The 20,710-nt window shown below is 36.4% G+C and overlaps 1 pseudogene; it reads right to left on the bottom strand.

Annotated features, from left to right (window-relative positions):
• Positions 1-17,899: 17,899 nt before the first annotated feature.
• Positions 17,900-19,228, bottom strand: LOC149144749 (O-fucosyltransferase 19 pseudogene; annotated as a pseudogene).
• Positions 19,229-20,710: the final 1,482 nt, after the last annotated feature.

The raw sequence follows: 20,710 nt of genomic DNA, 5'->3' as shown, positions 1-20,710 counted from the left end.
GAGAAGCCGCCTCCTCAACCTCCATTGTGGCCTCCTTCACAGCGCACTCCTTGTCAGTAGCTTCCTTAGCAGCAATTTCCTTCTTTTTTTGTGTTGCTTTCTCTCGAGTTGCCGCCTGCTCAACCTCTTTCTTTTTTTGCGTTGTTTTGGCTTGTGTGGAGAAAATTTCCCCCACCTTGCTTGTACCTATGTTGAGATCGGATGGCTACAACCACTCACTTGGCCATGTTCCCACAACCTCCTACACATCAGCCTCATTGACTAGGTATTGTAACTTGTACCTAACCTTTTAGGATCTCACCTCCCATGGATGGATACATTGTGAAAATCTTCTTTAAACTATACATAGGCCTCCAACTGCTCAAACAGGGTAGGTGACAGCGTCGACCCCTGACTGATCATCATGCGAAGGTCCATCTCAACCAGCACCCAAAATCTTTGTTTCCATGACCCATTTAGGGTCCTTTGTTGCCCATAGTGAAGCGAACTTCGCTGCCTCTGGTAAATTGGCATCTTGTGGAGGGAATTTACTGTCTTCTGGAAATCTCCATGTAACTAGGGAAATTAACAATAACAACCAGGCATATTGGAATTCCTTATCATTGTCCTGTGCTTTGCAACAATTCAACAAAAACTCCTTACACAAATATCATGCCCAGTTGTACTGAACCCCCTTCGCGTATTGTGCAGCCAATGAAATGGTTGGCGCTAACACCTCATCCGCACGGCACTTTCTCATGACCTTGCAAGCCAAAATTTGGGTAGCAAACTACACTGCCTTCTCTGTGATGGAACAGATAGAGTATCTGAGTGACTTCTTCACTTAGCCAAACTCCCTCTTCATTTTTTCCGCGAGTTGTTTTTCCTTACTCTTGCCTCCAAACTCCTCAGCTGGATCCACCCCTTGATAGGGAAACCTTATGATGCGATGGATTAGCATGTTTGTAATGGGGATGGGTTCTCCCAGCTAGAGACACCCATCATGAACCAATGTGAGTAATTAGCACATGCACACTGTGTTGATATTGCTTCCGCTGAAATGTGGTACCCATAGCCTATTCATCAATCCAGCCTTCGCAACCCCCACGACCCACTTCATAGGCTCGAGTCGTGTGACCCTGGTTTCCTCATAATATATCTTCGCCAAATATTTGTTTGTCACCAACATTAGGAATTTTTCGTGATCAGCTAGATCCCAATCCTCCATTTTGAGTGCAGGAATGCGCCCTAAGAGCAAGCCTTCAAATGGAATTTTCTCTAGCAATAGGGGTGTAAAGACCGTGAACTTAGCGTTATTGGGATCCTTTGGTACCTTCGTTTTTCCCTTTCGCAAAGGGATATACTTCGGGAGCCTAGTGATAGGCTCTCCCTCCTCATCATCCAACTCTTCCACTCCTTCACGAAGCTCTTCTTTGTCCAAATCCAGGGGATCTTGTGGTTGTCTAGACTTGTCCAACTTCCCTTTTTGCCGAACCTCCATAGGGTTCTTCCTCGATGATTGCCTCACCAGTACAACCTGTGGTTTCTTCTACCTTTCCTTAGGTGTAGATGGTTTAGGCATCGATGACCTCAGCGTCGTAGGCACAGACGGCATAGATTCCATCATCGATGCAATTTCAGGGGTCGTGGCTTCAAAGATAGTGACTTCAACAAGATTGGTCATTTTCTCAAGGATGATCTTACAGTTCAATTTAGGAAAGTTTGCAAACTCCGGCCATGAAAGAAGTTCCTCCCAATCCTTCTTATACATATAGGAATCTTTCTGGCAGCAAATTCTTTGAAAAAGTATTGTAATGCAAGCCAGCATGCCATATTTATAGATGATTTAAAATTCAAATCTGACCATTCCCTCCAATTTTTTATCATAAATGCATCTTTGGCAGTAAATTGCCAAAGATTTTCACCATAAATGCAGCCTACCCACTCCTCCTAACGGGATTTTTTCCATCCAATCAGCTACAGTGCATCCAATAGCTCTATTTTTGGACCCATCTGTGTGGCACCAACCAACATGGTGTAACCATCTTAGCACAGCTCCTCCTGGCACACTTCTGACTTCCCTCATGCAACCCCCTTATTTCGTTTTTCCAGTATTAGGGCAAAGTAGTTTATAGTCCTGTACTTCCTTACAGCTGCCTAGAGTACTAAGACTATCCTACTTACATGTAATCATCATGCAGGGGTAGGATCCCCTTAATACAACTTCAAATGAATTCCATTGACCTGTCCTGGAAATAATTCCCCATAATTCCCTGGAAATAGGGTCCCAATCAGTGCATTTGAAACTTCCCAGGGAACTTCGTGAACTTGCTATCATATAGTAGCACTAGACCATTCACCTTGAAGGTGTGTAGCTTAATATGTCAATCATGTCAGGCCTTTTTGTGCTTCTTTTGCACCTATCAGTGAAATCCTGCTAGAAATCGGTCTTCTTCTAATTCCAACAACTGCATGAGGCGTTCTTCCATAGTCTTGCAATCCTCCGTATCAATGTTGCAATCTGCAAACTCGTCACAATATACTCCATGGGCATCACAACCTCTATCCCATAGACTAAACTGAATGGAGTTTGGCCTATCAACTTTTTACATGTTGTCCTATATGCCCATAGGACCGTTGGTATGCACACATCCCAATTGTTTCTCTCAGGGAAAATTTTAAGAACCACCCTAAATTTATATGTATAATAAATAGGCGAATCCCCATGATATATAGGAAAAATGGGAGGCAATTTTATCAATAATATAATATGTATATATAATTTTTTTGGCGAATCTCTCACCGAATTATATTGTCTTGTAAAGTCATGGTGAATCTATCACTGAATTATAAAATCTTGTAATATCTTAGCAAATCTTTCACTGAATAATAAAAAGTGAAGTCTTGGCGAATGTTTTGTTAAGTATGAAACCATATATGATAATAGAAAAATATATTCATTAAATTGTAATATACTAACACACATGTTTGGAAAAATGAAACATAATTTTCTCTTCCTACAAACAATGATGCAAGTTTCAGTGGCCATGTTTGTCAAGGTTCTCATTGTACACTCTTTCATATCCTTCTATTAGTTTTGATAATATTCCTCAACAAAGTTCTTGTAGGTGTTGATCTTGACCACCAGTTCTGTCAAGGTAGGAGAGATTAATCTTTTCTCTACCACTTTTGTCAAGCTATCAAATTTCTTTCTTATTCCATAGAGTCCAACTACGAAAAAAAAAAAAAAACAAAAACAAAACATATTTTGTACGACTTTTGTCAAGCTATCAAATTTATCTCTTATTCCATAGACTCCAACTGCGAGTAAAAAAAAAAAAAAAACCACACATTTTGTTTACCCCAACACACCAACAAGTAGCAAGCCCTAACTATATAATATAAGAAAGTAGTAGGTATCCCAAAGGCCTGAAGGGGATCTAATGGAAAGAAGTGACCATTGTCGAAGCCTTCCAATCAATATATTAATATATACATATAGATTTATTATTATTTTAATTGGAAATCTTCAATTAAATAATAAAATTTAATTATGTCTCTCCCAATCTAAATTGCTTATTAGCATAATTCACTACCTTCATACATCTTGCATTTTTTAACAACATTGTAACATGTGGATTAATTTCCTTTTTGGTGCACAATCTCCGCCTTTTAGGACAATATGGTGCACTGGCCCAACCCCTACATATCATTACGACAAATTAAGAAAAACAGAGAAGATGAAAGGTTGTACAAACCAGCATATTTTTCAAGCACTGGCCCAACCCCTACAGATCATTACGACAAATTAAGAATAACAGAGAAGATGAAAGGTTGTACAAACCAGCATATTTTTCAAACAACTAATCCAACATCAGTACCTTAACTTTTTCATGAAGATATCATATTGAGAATGTTTGAAAAATGGTGGGAAATCTAGGCATTGACTATCTCTCTTCTGCGAGGGTGATGCGGAAAGAGTGATAAGATTTCACTGTTTTGAATTTTTTTTTGTTAAATCAGAAAAACCAATATTAATGGAGATATTGGTATTTTTTACTAAATTTTGTGAAGTGACTAAATGTAGCTTTAACCATTCACCTTAAGATGTTTTTTATAATATAATTTCCTAAGTCTATTTAATATCTTCATTATCATAAAAACCAACCTATATCCATCTTAACTCCACTTCTACCACTCTTGGAGGGATGAAATCTATTTATCCCTCTCAGCACTTGGTAGACCCGAAATTAAGATGGATCTAAGCTAATAGAATTTCCGCTTCAAATAGTCTATTCTCACATGAATACCATGATATTACCATGGGTCAATACCATGGGTTATCATAAACCTGGAGCTTAAAAACTACTATTAGTAATTTATAAAAATTAATAAAATTAATAGTTGATTTTTATTTTATTTTTTATTTTAACCAAATTAAAATGTTTAAGTGACATTAAATTACAAGATCCACTTTTACACTTGATCTACCAAGCCCGAGAATCAAATATTTTTTCACTCTATGCTAGTTTGCATATCATGATATTTGATCTCTTCCGGGGCTTAATAGATCCAGAGTAAAGATGGATCTATGGTGGTTTAATTCCCCCCTTTAAATAGCCTACATTCCACGTGAATACCATGGGTCAATACCATGTGCCATATTTTTTTTATTAATACTAATATTAGGGTTAATAATGGGTTAATAATATTTTTTTGCATGGTATTAATAATAATTTGGCCCATAGGCTTCACCTAAATATAACACATTTTTTGAGTGTTCTTAAATATAATGTGACTTCTGGAGTAAATATAAAAAAATGTTTTATTTATTTACCATACCTCTCGTTTATTTATATTTTTATTAATTTACCATACCTCTTTTATAAATATGGTATTTGGCCCATAGGATTCACTTAAATAAAACCTCTTTTTTGAGCCTTCTTAAATAGAAAGAGGGTTATGAACTAAATATAAAAAGAGGTTTTATTTATTTACCATACCTCTAGTTTATCTATATTTATATTTATTTACCATACCTTTGGAGTAAGTATAAAAAGAGGTTTTATTTATTTACCATACTCCACTTTATTTATATTTTTATTTATTTACACGTAAATATAAGGTGACTTATGGAGTAAATATAAAAAATGTTTTCTATTATTCTTTATATGATTACGACTAAATAGATGCAAACTTGGAATATGGCAAGAACATTATTCAATCTTTAAATAAACATGAAAATAAGAGACTTGAATTTTTAAATAAAATGAATTATTCTTATGTGACCATTTGTTCCAAAAAAATAAGGTAATTTTCTTGAAATTAACGCCAATACCATGAAATACGAGAAAATGAAAGAAAAAAACCTTTTTTACACCGAATGTGGAGGGTGAAATAACCATCATAAATACCTATTTTTGAAAATTGGGGCGAATGGAAGGTTGTAACTCCTAATTTCAAGAGCTAAATTTACTTTTTTGACTCTCTCCCTTAAAATAAGGTGGGCTAACCTCCATACCTAATTTTTTTATAAAATAAATTTGAGGCAATTTGTAACAACGTACTGTGATACAAAATATTCACCCAATAAAAATATAAAACCCCTTAATTTTGCCCAAGGGCAAAAATTCGCCCCTAAAATTTTCCATGGTTCCTCTGCTCGTTGGAGACCTTCGTCAATGTGTTTTCCAAAATTTTATTGAATGCTTCAACCGTACCATTTTCCTGAGGATGATAGGGCGTACCCTTTTAATGACAAACCTGAAATTCTTCGAGCATCACAGTAATAGTTTCATTTAGAAAGTGCATACCCCTATCATTAGTATCTTAGGAAAACTTGTCAAGGCATACTCAAATAGGAACTTCGTGGTTGTATCAGTGCTACAGTCCTTCACCGATTGTGCTTCTGCCCATCTTGTCAAATACTCCATCGCAGAAATAATATACCGCGTGCCCGTCTTTTTCCTTAGTGGCTGTATTGGACCCACAAAGTCAAACGCCCATTTGTCAAACAAATGTAATGAAGTCTAAGGATTTAAGGGCAATTCATCCCTTCGTGATGACTTCCCCGTCCTTTCACAAGCCCTGCAATACGCCTTAGAATCCTTATGTATCGTCGGCCACCATAATCCTACGCACAGAATATTTTGCATGGTTTCTCTACCTACATAGTGTCCTCTCACCACTCCTCCATGTGCTTCGGCGAGGATGCTAGAGCGTTTGAACTCTGGAACATGTCGGCGCAATATTTCATCAGTGCCCATCTTATACGAGTGTCCTGCAATCACAGAAAAGTCAGCTGCGCGGACTACCAATTCCTTCTTCTGTTGAGTAGAATATCCTTCCGATGTCATGCTAATAGTAAAAAACTGGATTATATCCATAAAATAATCATCAACAACGCAAAGAGTTGCAGATCCGGCAACCCTTCCTCCAAATTAGTTGGTTCTTCACTTGCCTCAATTTTGGATAGATGATCTAGTCCCGCATTCAACCGCCCAGGCTTCACAATCACCTCAAAGTCATATTCCTAAAACAACAATATCCACCTACAGATCTTTCCCCCCAACACAGGGTTGTTGACCAGGTACTTGAGAGTGGAGTGAACTGTATACATTTTGAAATGTGCACATAACAAGTAGTGTCAAAATTTCTGCAGTGCGTAGACCATCGTCAATCCTTCATGCTCTGTAGTTGAATAGTTATTTTCTTCCTTTGATAATTTTTTGCTTGTGAAGGCTATAGGATGATCAATTTCGCCTTCCCCTGGCTAGGTCAATACCACACCCAATGCAATACAGGAGGCATCCACATGTACATGAAACTCCTTCTTCCAGTTTGGAAACACCAAAATGGGCGCAGTCACCATTCTTTCCTTTAACACATCCAGATTGTGGTGACACTCTTCATCCTAGAAAAAAGTTGCATTCTTTTGCAATAATTTCTCCATTAGCGTAGTTATCTATGCATAAGCTTTGATAAACTTTCTATAGCAGCCAGTGTGCCCCAACGTTGCGCACAACTGCTTTACATTCTTCGGAGCTTCTAAATTGACAATTACAACTATCTTCATAGGGTCTACCATTAATCCTTGCTTGCAGATTACATGATCAAACAATATCCCATAAGGCACACAAAAGATACATTTCTTTAGATTTAGAGCAATTTGGTATCTGCAACAAGTATCCAACATTAGGCGCAGACTTGCAACGTGACACTTTACCAATCCAAACACAGTATAGTCATCAAAATACACTTCTAAGAATTTATGGATGAATTCTTTGAATGTTGCAATTACAACCCTTGAAAAGATCGCGGGCGCATTTTTGAGTTTGAATGGCATCACTGTGTACTAGAAGCATCCCCACTCCATCGCAAATGTCATCTTTCTGCGATCCTCTAGTGCAATCTTAATCTGATAGTACCCTGAGAACCCATCAATGAACGAATAAGCTTCAAGTCCACCAACATTCTCCAAAACTTCATCTATAATTGGTGTTGGAAATGGGTCATGAACGCATGCATATTGAGCTTTCTTAGGTCTACGCATATTCTGATTGCATCCAATTGCTTCTTCTCTTGAACAACCATAGGGCTCACCTAATCAAATTCTTCTACTGGCTCAATAATTCCAGCTTCCATCATTTTATCCAGCTCTTTGCATACCTTCTCCTTATACTTAGGATTTATATGGTAAGGTCTTTATTTTAAAAACTTCACATCGAGCTTTAAGGTGATCTTCATCACTCCCAAATCCCCTACTATTCCTTTTAGGTCCGAGAACTTGGTGGGAAACAAGTAATAGTACTCACACAACAACTCCGCAACTTTATCAATTGTATCTTCATCCCAATAATCGCCTATCTTTGCAAACTTAGGCCACGCATCAAACCCAATGTTTATTTTACCGATCTTCAAAGGTTATGAGATATTAGGGTTCACTGCTTTAGGGCCTTCAACCTTGCATTGTCCTTCGGTCTCGGAATGTTGATTTTTCGCAGATCTTTTTCTTCTTCTTCTTCTTCTTCTGCAGTCACGTTGTAGCATTCCAACGCATGACATGGTTGGGTACTCTAGTCTGGTTGAACCCATTCAACTGGTTCTTTGGGTGTTCTAAAGATATCGGCCTTAATTTCCTAGAGTGCTTCATCAATGCACTCAAATCCATCCTCAAAGCTGAAAGTTAACAAGAAACTTTCCCTCAAGATATCCCATTCGATCATCCCATGGCGTAGCTCCATTTCCAAGTACCAATTCATTGGAATAGTATCTCAGGTGTGACAAAATATATGCACCCATTCTAGTTGTGGCTCCTCTCCCCAAGCTTTAGTCCACCGGGCCAAGTTTTTGCATGGATCATCCTTTCCACTGTATTTTTCAGTCATACAGGCAGGCGTAGCGTGTAGTACCAATTCTAGTGCTGGGAAACGATATTATTCTGGCACCTCTCTTTCAAACTTATCCAAAAATAAACTAACATCATCTAAGCCATCATAATGCAGAAGATTTCTTACCTTTGTAGATACGCATCACAGAGATTTTTTCATCATATTGCAACGTAGCATGGAAACTTCATGCAATTTATTTTGCCAGTGTTCAAGCTCTTCAGCTGAATCTGAGGTACAAGAGTTATATTAATCCCATGCAATCCTCGTATTTGTAGTACGATTGGTCCGATCTTCGTCATGCGCAATAATCTTATATATTTGATCCAATTCATCGTCCTCCACATAGTCGCAGACTGGTTTAGTGTAGCAAGCTGCTTCAACGAGGTCTAGTGGCATGATAACCTTAAGCGCCTTCTTTTCAAATGTCATTCTTTGCTTCTTCAGATTAATTATGGCATCCATGTCAAGGCCCAATCAATTCCTAGTAGTGCAAGGTAAGGATTGTTGTCATCCACTATTTCAATTACTTCAAAATAGGTCAGAGCACTTGCTCCTTCAATATCGACTGTTACCCCATACATATGCCCCATAGGAATGATCTTCTATTGATTGGCCATACGTAGTTGTATAGGAGACCATTGTAGTGCATGTCTCCCCATCCTCTCCCATGTCTACTTAGGTAGTATGTTCACATCGGAACCCAAATCCAGGATGACTTGATCCATTTCATATTCTCCAATCTCTGCGGTTAGCCTCATCTCGCACCCTGTTTGCTTCTTACGTTTACCCAACTTCCTTACAGTGCGTTTTTCTAATGGAATCTTAATTTTTCCTGTAAAATTATCAATTAGATCCTAGAGCCCTTCTACCGACTTCTTATTCTGCAACAGCTTCATACAAGTTTTCATAAAAGTAGCCAATAGTGAGGGATCCACGTCCTGTATTTCACTATTTCCAATAGGTTTTTCCTAACTCCCCGATGTAGAAGCCTTAGCAAAGTTCTTCTTAGCTTCCATGAAAGTTTCTTTAGCCCTGTTGAGATCAAAACCAACTTCTTTTTTGGAAGCCTTACGCACCCATCCTTCGGTCTCTGGTTGCTTTCATTTATCTTCTCCTAGGGCCATACCACTGCGCGTTACGATATTAATATTGTGATCTTCTTTGCGAGGCTACACCCTCATCATCTGGATGTTTTGTGTAGGTTGTTGCATCTTTTTCTCTTGCATCTTAGCTATCAGCACTAGGCAATCTTCTATCGCATGATCAAACTTCCTACAATATTGAAAGATGGATGTGTTGGGTTCTGACAGTCATGCGTGAAATGACCTGCTTTGCCACAGTTGTAACAAATGATTTTCCCACGACCTCTGCTAGCCCCTCCTCCTCTTCCTCTTCCATGGCCTTGAAATCCCCCACGCGCTGAACTCGTGCCCTAATCTTGAGGCCGATTTTCCACCTACATTCAATAGGTAGGGGTCCTTTCCATCATCAGTTCGTAACTTTGGCAGTTTCGCTCATCATGTCCAACCGATTTGCAGAAAGTACAAAACAATTGTTGCGGTGTCTGAAAAAACTTCTGCAAGAGGTGACAATTATCAGTCGCATGCTTCCCAGCTATCTGACAGATAGCGCACCATAATGGTACTCCCATGCTCAGTCCCGCAACGTTATTAGGTTTCAAAGGCACGAGACCTCCTCCAATCAAGTAATTCTGATAAATAGGGTAGTAATCATTATCATGTCCTTTGTCTTCGCATTTTATACACCAGACTTTAGTGTGCACCTCTGGCTGAGCTTCCTTCCCTGTCTTCAAGCTTTGTAACTCCATGTATAGGCTGGCCAGCTACGACTGAATCTTTTGTACTCCAACATTTGTATCCTGCACTGGCGAGGCTTCTAACCTCATCGCAATCTCCACATCCCCCACTTGCATTCCTATCTTTTGTTGTGATAATGGTAGTCTTAGATGAGGCAACAATGAAGCAATGTACCAATCTCTGTGTTGATCATCCTTGATCTTCATATTAGCCCATTGGATCAAGAATTTTAGCCTCTGATCAAAATCCCACGAGGACTCATTTACCCTCTATTGTATTTCTTTAAACTCTATTACAGACTGCACCTGAGACTTAGGCTTCTTAAACTCACTGTTTAACGCTTGCTGAGTCTCTGCCATCGTCGCGCCAGGTCCATCTTGACATGACTTGATATACAATGTCAACGCCCTATCCTGCAGCGTTGTGAACAATTGTGCTTTCTTTATATTATCAACAATAATCTATTGTCCTGTCCACACAACATCTGCAATGAACTATAATTGTTCGGGGTCTTCGCTCCCTACCCCTTTAAAGATTGGCACCTTCATTGTGCTCGTCATGTTGAATGGTTGGTGCAGAGGTGGAGGTGGAGATGAGGGTGTAGGTGTATGCGGCGGAGGTGGAGGTGGAGTGGATGGGTAAGGTATCCTCGGGGTACCCTAACTTACTATTTGTAGCACACTTTGTAGTGTATTCATAATAGTTCCTTCGTCGTCACTGGAAGAGGATCCTAACAACAGACTGTATTCAAAGCCTGATTCTCCGTTCCTTCTAAAGGGTTTTCTACTTCGTGTATTCCCAAACATCAAGGTAATGGCATAACCCTTTTTTTCACACAACAACATCTTAATCCAAGTTTTTAGATATTTTAAGTACTTACCTCACAGTCCCTTGAAGAACCTACACTTTGCTTCGCTATCGCTGATGGTCGTGTCAAACGCAAGCTTAATGACGAATCCTCCTAAGAAACGATAAATCCAATGATAAACAACCCGCACGATGTTATTTTTTGAAGCTTTAGGCGCTTCACTAGCTTTGGAGTCCACACAATAGGCTCATCAATACTCCACGTACCCTGACTATCCGCTAATTTAGACAGCCACTCCTGCAATTCGCAAGGGAAGAAACAGAAAGAGGCTTTGGTTTCATTGGTGTACAGGTATCTATTCAACCATTGTTCCTTGGATAACAACGGGTTTATGTTCTCCTTAGCTGCAAATGGATGCAACTTTCGAACGAGCCACTTTTCGATTTACTTCTCAGTAGGGAACCACTTATTCAACATCACACATTCCTTAGATAAATCACGGTCCCAGCAAAGGAACCGTTTGTTGGATTGATGGGGCTTGATCCAGGTTCAGCGTTATCTGTGCCAACAAATAAAACCCTGACTGTTGGCCCTTTCGGCAACAACCTGCATAGCGCAAGCTATAGTCTCACCCAAAGCAGTATTGGGGAATGCTAGAACCAGGTTTCTGCATCCAGAGGCCTATGTGATGGTTTCATGATGTTCTTATGGCTTAGATCTAACTTCACGCAACTTGATCCCTTCCGAACAGACAACTACTACAAATCTATCTAAACGACTTCCAGATCTTCGCGAAGGTACTTAATTGTACTTATCATGCATAAATATTACAAATCTACTAGTTTCACGCAGTAAATAAGCATTAATTCATATAAAACATATCAGAAATTGAAGATACATTAATTTCAGTAGAAGTAAATAACAAGGCACAGATGCATCAGAGTCGTCTCAAAACAATCTTTATTAAGTATAAACGTTCAATTACAAACTTCTTATTCCTGTGCACTTACCTGTAGGGACCCACGCACTCAACCTGCAGACTTACCAAGGTCTCCACGCACTCAACTGTAGGAGCCTTCCCCTTTCTCCTAAGTACAGGAAACATACCTTTCCTGCCTTAGCACCTTTCCCTTACAATGATTCTTCACTAATTGATTGATCCTTAGACTCGATATGACTCATCTATCTATAGCATCTCTTTTACAATACCATGGTCCACAGACCATGGGTGGGTCTCAAAACAACTCTATCACCTACCCAACTAAGGGACTAAATTCCCTTTGACTTCTACTAGCTTCGTGCTTTGCTTCCACATTTCGCAGAGACTTTACATTTGTTACAAAAAGAAACTACAAAATTTACTCAAAATTTGCTCAATTGACCCCACGGACCCCTTCCCAACACACATGTTAATATAACCTCATATCATAACATCATAAATATGATAATCATCCCAATACATATCAAATATAGAGAAATAATACACTATATATTCATTTTTATCATCATTCATAAGAAAAAATCAGTTTCATTTGCTTGTATAAATAATGAATACGAACTACGAAATAATATTATTCAATATCCATCTAGGATCTAGATTATCACGTTAATACTACTAGTGTCATGTTTTCATCAAGATACCTTATTTTTTCGATAATCAATTCCTGATCTTTTTACTAGGAAGTTGTCCATTTACACAGTAGGTATAGTCATTTAAGTACATTGCTAAGCCCCAAATGAGCTTCATTGTCTTGATCCTTAATCTCTAGTCATGTATTCTTCCTTCCTCGAAGAAATTTAGTAAAATTCATCCCTAATATATCACTAGGTGTAAAAATTCTAATCATTGATATCAAATTAAGATTCCATGATCCCCATACACATTTTGCTTATCCATTCTAGTACCATTCTACTTAATGACACATATACACTAGGTCTTCCTTGTTTTAGTTTGTTATCATGCTTAATCAACTTGCATGAGGGTTTTTTGATCCCTAGTGATTTATCCATCATTGTGTAATTATCAATGTACATCCTTAAAATAACTACTTATCTCATCAAATTCTCATCTCAATACCACTTGACCTCACTTCTTTTTAAATTTGTGCATACATAGTTTTGAGGTCTCATTATAGAATTTTCAACAACATATGTTCTTATGCTTCATGCTCAATTTTTTCTCATTAATATACATAGTTTATTTCCTTTTCCATAAGTTAAACAATCATTATGCTTGAAACATTTTCCTAACTTATCGCTTGTCATTTCTCACCAATTAAAAGTATTCACAAATTCCAATCTTGACACTTTTAAATTATGTAGGTCGTCACTATGACCCTTACCAATCATCCCAATTTTCATTCATGTTTTCCATTCCACTTAGCCTATATCCTTAAGAGAGCTTTCCATTAAGAGAGAGACACGTCTTCACTGCCCCCCACATAAGTTGGTCATGGAATATATTATATTTTCATATTATAACCTATCATTTCAATGTTATTCACTAGTTATACACCCCAAGATGTTGTCTAAGCTTTAGTTGAATTCATAAGAATTCCCATATTGTTTTTAATCAATGGGACACCTTAACTATCAATAATAGTTGACTAGGTAGGACATTGTTTCCTCCATGCTTAGAACTTTCATATTTTCCCACATTTTTCTTCTTGTGTCCATCATACTTTCTATAACGACCATTATTATCACAATCATAAAAACTTCAATAATCACTAGTATAACCATTCCAAAATATTCCATCATGTTTTAGGATTAGGTTGTTGCCTATTGTTGATTCCCCTCCAAAAGTAGTTGTATATAATCTCAAGTTATATAGTTGTTGCTTCCAATTTGAATTCCTTTGACATGTGCTTTTTATTTATTTATTTATTTATTTATAATTTGTGATCATAGTCTCTTCGTTGATCACTTATAATTCCTCCACATATTAATTAAATAACCAGTGCCTTATTTAGGTTTCCTCACCAATTTATCACTTTATGTGATTTTACATGCTTCATGTCTAATGGCCTTCTCTTTATGTTCATAGTTATTCCTCTATGTCTATATTATCTCACATAAAGAAAACAGTTAAGATACATCTAAAGACTTCTCATACACTTATGAGTGCATGTCCACAACATAATCCCATTAACTCCTTACCCCACTTTTTTTTGTTTTTTCTATAACATGGTATAACAATTGTGTCACAAGTTATTGTGACTTCAAGTTTCATGGTATCCTCATCTAATTCATGCATCTTTTCTTTGGCACAAATTTATTCTTTCTCATACTTATCATATGTTTGAAAATCATTATGTCTATTTCGTTGGTCTTGGGATTTCCTAGTGAATGTAGAAAAAAACTATCCCCTTCCCCCACCCCAACAATCATTATGTCTATTTCGTCAATCTAATTCATGCATCTTTTCTTTGGCACAATTTTCTTCGTTCTCATACTTATCATATGTCTCAAAATCATTATGTCTATTTCGTTGGCCTTGGGATTTCCTAGCGAATGTAGAAAACAAATATCCCCCCTCCCCACAACCATTATGTCTATTTCGTCAGCCTTGGGATTTCCTAGTGAATGTAGAAAACAACAATTCCCCCCTTTCTAATATATGACATCCTTAGATCAAGACTCACCACTAAGCTATTCATATTTTGACCCTCACCATTAATTTATCATATATCTTTATCAATTCATATCAACATTGATTTGTCATTCTCAAATTACATCATTACATGTATATTGTCATCAATTTTATATGCAATATATATGTTCATCATATTAATGCAAATATAAATTAAAGGTAAAACTTTTCCAAAATATTCATTACCTTACAATTTTATTTATAACTTCATAAAATAATTATTTATGAATATCATCTTTTAAGTTAACATTATTATTATTATAAATTTTAACAAAATCATATAAAATATTATTTAAATATACACATAATAGTATCTCAAACCCCCACACACAATAAACTTCTATTTTACTCTCTTTTCTTTATCTTTGTTATGTTTTATTAGATAACCATCACCTAAAATTTCTACCATCATTTTTTTAAATTGCCTGAATCAATTCCCAAAAATTTTACTCGTATTATTTACCTTTGGTCACCTAAAATCCACTCTACATGTATATTTTACAATAATTCACATTTATTATTTCACTCATACTCTAAATACAATTAGATAAATGGAATAATTCTCATCCATTTCTTGTGTGGGAGAATATGAATCCAAAAATATATATATAAATTTAATTTATTTATCATATACTATTCACTAAATATTTTTATGGTGTTAAGGTACCCAAAAGGTGCTTACTAACATTTATATTTATGATTCCAACTTTTTAATTGCCTAATTCTTTAAATTTTGCATGGACCCATTTGAGGTAAAGTCAAATTATGAGATAATATAGATTAACAAATAATTAAGTGTGTCTAACTGTCAACCAACTATACTTATAGTATAGATTAACAGATAATTAAATATATCTAACTGGAAATTAATTATACTTATAAACCATTTCATTCAACAACAACAAAAAAATTAACATTTTGTTGCTACACAATTTATTTCATATTACTTTAAATAATTACATGTGATTTTTATGTATAAAACCCTCACTATATGATAACTACATATACACATCAAAACACAATACATCTTAAAATAATTACCTAGACCATATATTAATCCATTTCCAATCATATTATATTACAATTACTTTCTCTTAATTTTTAATATTTATTAGTAATATATACTTATTAAATTATTGTTTAAATAATATATTACTCTTTTATATATTAAATAGAAAAGGCAAATTTTAATATTTTTAAGAAATCGAACTTTTCATATTGTAAATAATCCCTTGCACATCCTTATATACTAGAAATTGTACCAAATGTTGCAAAGGAAATGCCCTAAGGCATAAATTTGAGAAGAATTATGACATATAAAAAATCATTGAAGATAAAAAAAATAGTAAACAAAATGTCATTCAAAGCAAGAAGATAAAGAGAAATCACTTACACTATGCCAAATAAAGAGAAGTAATACTTTAAACCTATGTGATGGAGTCCTCATCATGATACTTTTAAATCAAATTTCAATTGTAATTTATATATAAATTATTTGTAAATATAATGTTATTCATAAAAAAATTGTTTGTTTTCTCGATTAAATTATTTGTAAAGATAATTTCATTTATAAAACAATTGACACCAAAGCTAAAGAAAAACAAGTGACTTTGTGTTATAAATATAATTTTTTATAAAAAGAAGTAATACTTTAAACCTATGTGCATTGTGTCTTCATCCACATTTTTACAATTAATGCAAGTTGATTAAAAGTACATTTTCATAAAGAAAAATACTAAACATTTTATGATTTTAAACTTTTCCAATTTGCTATCATAGAAATCTAACCAATCAATCTTTGTTTAAATAACAATTTTAGATTAATAAAAATGTGTTTAATATAGAATGGATTTAACATCAATATCCTAGCTATGATAAGATTGTACAATGTGTATATCTATCATTCTATCAAATCCAAAATAATTTTGTTGATTTTTTATTACCTTTCACTTTATTTTGAGATTTTGAGTTATAAGATTAGGTATTATCATGAAGAGCAGAAACCTACACATGACTTATGTAGTAACATCCTATGCAAGTTGTGATCAGATCTTGACATCTTACTGAAAATAATGGACCAGAGGATTTCGTTGGGCTAGACCTTATGATGTGCAAGGATCAATCAGTGTTGAGTTGAGACTGGGCTCTAGGAGCTCTTTGTAGATGAAAAATAATATATGGACAAAGATCTATTCTCTGCAAGCTTGATGAGAATTAAAACCACAACATATGATATCAAAAAAAGTAAAAAATTTGCAGAGTAGGGTTTGAGGGAGAAACAAAATAATGTGAAACAAGAATCTAAATTTCATCAATTTTTAAGTTATAAAGGAGTCATATAATTAGGTAGTATAAATTTATCTGATTTTCCTTCACACTCTCGTATATGTTTGTTGCATTTGCAAATTCCCGATGTGAAAAAACTTATTAATTTTTCTCAGACTTCAAAGTTCGGTGGTTGTGGCAAAGACTTCCTAAATGCCCACTACAAAGGATCAAATCAACTTCCTAAATTATGAGGCTCCCCAACTAGTATGGAAATGGTTAGCAATAGAAGCATATTTAGGTTGCACTACTAGGAGGATATCATCTCAGTCAAATTATACTAAATCATGCAACATTCTAACAAACAGTTTATTTAGCAATGTGCGAAGGGTGGCTGTGTCGATTGGCTGTAAATGGCTATCAAAAAAATAAATTCTTTCCTCAATAGGTAGGGCCAAGCATCACTCATATACGCATAGTTTTGTTCAAAGAATGGATATAGAATTTCATTAAATGTGGCAATGCCAATGACAATATCAAACATACAACAAAGAATTAATTGGTTTATATGTCTGGCATGGAAATCCCATTGCCAGCAGCTTCTCTTTCATTCAATTTCAGAGAATATTAAAGAATACATATTAACTCCCTGCTTTCCTTTCTAAAGCTTGTTAAAGGGTTAGATTTCAAAACCCTCGGAAATACCAACAAGAAGTAAGAATTTGTATTGATAAGGAAAGATAAATTCTTATTACTTTCTTCTTTAACCCTTTCCAATCTATTTGACGGAGGCATGGTTAGCTAAGCTACATACCGCAGATAATTGGTCATCAGCATTGTGTCCTACATGTACATCTCCATTGAGCTAGTGAACACCGATTGGCAAGCCCCTCATGCTAACAATTAGATCCCAACCAATTCACCTTTGTGCTGCAATTTATAGTACAATACCTTAGTATCTGAAATATAATATATAGTTAGGCTATGCTTATGCATGGTAATGTTGCCTCAGTAGTCTTCAATTTTTCTTATGACTTTCACATATACAAGCAGGGAAGGGATTGGCATAGAATTTTTCCTCCAGTCCTAGGAAATCACCAACTTCTCTTGCATAAGGAGCTCCAACTCAATTCAAATGTGTGGCCTTCACTTTGGATGCAAATTTATTCCAATAAATTTGTCCTTGATCCATTTTGTCTATCAATTTGATCAGATTTTCCCTAATGACAAAAGAAATCACAATCATTACATGTGCCCTTCATTTTTATATTGTTGTATAGCATGCAAAATTCCTTTTACCAATGATAGTTTTAGTCAAAGAAAAATACCAATCATTTCCTTTAGGTTGGTAAGTAAAATGGGTAAAACTCTTACCTGTCAAGATTTATAGTTTTCCTGAAACCTTCAAACCGTCTATGCCTTTGAACAACCTTTTCCATGTTTCCATCGTAAGTATACAAAAACACATCACTCTCTAGTGCTAAAATATAGTCCAATGCAGCAAGTCTATTTTCATAGTTTTTAATAGTCTCAAACTCCTCTTTTGTAGCAAGAGTTGAATGTGAAAATACATTTGGGAATTCATTTTGCAGAGCTCTCATGCTACCATTGCCATAAATTTACCCTGTTGCAATGTAAATGTTTGTTGTTGGTGAATAGCCCAACGCTTTCAAGAAAAGAGCAGTCTCGCATGGAGTTAAAGGATAGCCTCCCTGCTTCCGCTTTTCTTCAGTATCAATGTCCTTCTCCTTCTAGTGCTTTACACTGTATCACATTTCATGCAGCTCCTCTACGTCATTCAATGTAAGTTTGTGTGCACATACAGTGAATGATAACATGTCCTTCTCATATCTACATCGTTACAGGTAGAAAATGATTAATTACTATGAATTAGTTCATCTTATTCTAACCTGATAAAAGATTTAAATGTGTATTGTTGATAACACACATGATTTTGATCTTTCCATAATCTTATGATGATGATATAGTCTTAAACGAACTTTAGCGGAAGGAAGCAGGAAGACGAACTAGGGTTTCGAACGGTGACAGGGGCAATCCTCCATGAAAGGACGCATAGGAGGGAGCTCCTCTCCCTCCTACAAGCAGGCTGTGGCTAGCAGGGAAAAAAACCAATGGAAAATGATAGAGAGCCTTCAGAAGGAAGGGATAGGAACAATGAAGAAGAGCAGGAGGGAACTAAGTCAAGGAAGCACAATAATGCAATGGAAAATGAGGAAGAAATCAAGGAACAAGGCACTAAAGACAAAGCGCACATGGGCCCATGCAAACCCAAAGCGGCGGTAACCCCCAGAGTCATTTTAAATGATCCAGCGCTGCAGGCGCACAGGGATCACATGCAAACTTATGCAATCATATGTAAATTCATGGGGTTGTGGCCCACTGAAAAAGCCTTACAAACATGGATTAAATACCACTGGAAACCAAAAGGTAGCATTGACCTACATCTGGGGTCCAAGGGATTTTTCACTATAGTATTTGCAAATCTTGAAGATAGGGACAGAGTGTTTGAAGGAGGGCCATACTTTTATGCTGCAGCAGGCCTCTATATGCGACCGTGGATTATGAATTTTGTTCCGGAACGCGAAACTTTCACTTCGGTCCCAGTCTGGGTCAGACTCTATTCTCTACCTCTTGATTACTGGCAAACAGAATCTCTATCAGCAATAGGAAATAAGTTAGGGTGGTTTGTCAAAGTTTCTGAGGCCACTAGAAGGGGAAAGTATACTTCCTTTGCCAGAATATGTGTGGAGATGGATCTCTCTGGAGCTTTGCCAGACGAAGTTATTCTGGAAGTTTTTGATGAAGAGTGGATACAGATGGTAGATTATGAACATATACCATTCAGATGTCGTAAATGTCATGAGCATGGACATCTGGTCAGAGACTGCCCTCTCAGCAAGATAGAGAACAAAAACAAAGTTGATACTATGAAGGATTCAGAAAGCTACCTCAAGGTGGAACACAAAGGAAAAGGAGGCAAAAGAGGAATAAGAACACGTAAAGTTGCAGGGCAGCAAGCTAGCCAGAACATGTTCCACGTCCTTGAAGTAGACGAAGGTCCAATAGAACCAGATAAAGCAAAGGAAGGAAGCCCAGAGGAGGAGGAGAGGGCAGAAGACAATGAACAAATACAAGAAAACAACAAGCAAAAAGAATTTATGATAAGTAATGCAGAATAGGAGATGGATCTTGAAATGACCCAAAGTGAGATGGAAATGGAGGACCATGAACTCCAGGAGATTCTTGAAAAAGAGAACCTAGATTTAGAAGGTTTCTTGAATCAAGGAACCAAAGAAGGGTTAGACTCGTTACCCACAGAGGAGTTCAATAGGGTTCAACAACTGTTTTTATGGAAAACCCAGACTAAAGGGGTGGAAAGACTAAAACACAAAGAAAGACAAGGCAACGAAGGAGTGAAAACGATGAAGAATACAGTAGGACTAGCACCCAGAATCCCAGGAAAGAAGAGGGGTAGAAAAAAGTAGAATGAGTTGTTGATGGAATGTGGAAAGCTAATGATAGATTCAGGTAAGATGAAAGACCTATCCAGTTACTCCTTTACTAACCTTTAATTATGAAGTTCACTTCTTGGAATATTAGGGGTCTAGGTAGTAAAAGGAAACAAAGGTTACTGAGTAATAGAATGAAACAAGCATCTCCGGATGTGATTTTCATCCAGGAAACTAAATGTTCCATTTAGAAGATAAGAGATATCCATAGTAAGTGGCTCAATAGATTTGAGTTTCTGGAAGTCAAAGCGGAGAACGCAGCAGGAGGC

The sequence above is a fragment of the Pinus tabuliformis genome, chromosome X (genome assembly GCF_031772625.1).
Source record: "Pinus tabuliformis cultivar Carrire ecotype Pingquan chromosome X, CPIR1, whole genome shotgun sequence".
NCBI lineage: Eukaryota > Viridiplantae > Streptophyta > Pinopsida > Pinales > Pinaceae > Pinus > Pinus tabuliformis.
This window is presented reverse-complemented; position numbering and strand designations above follow the sequence as displayed.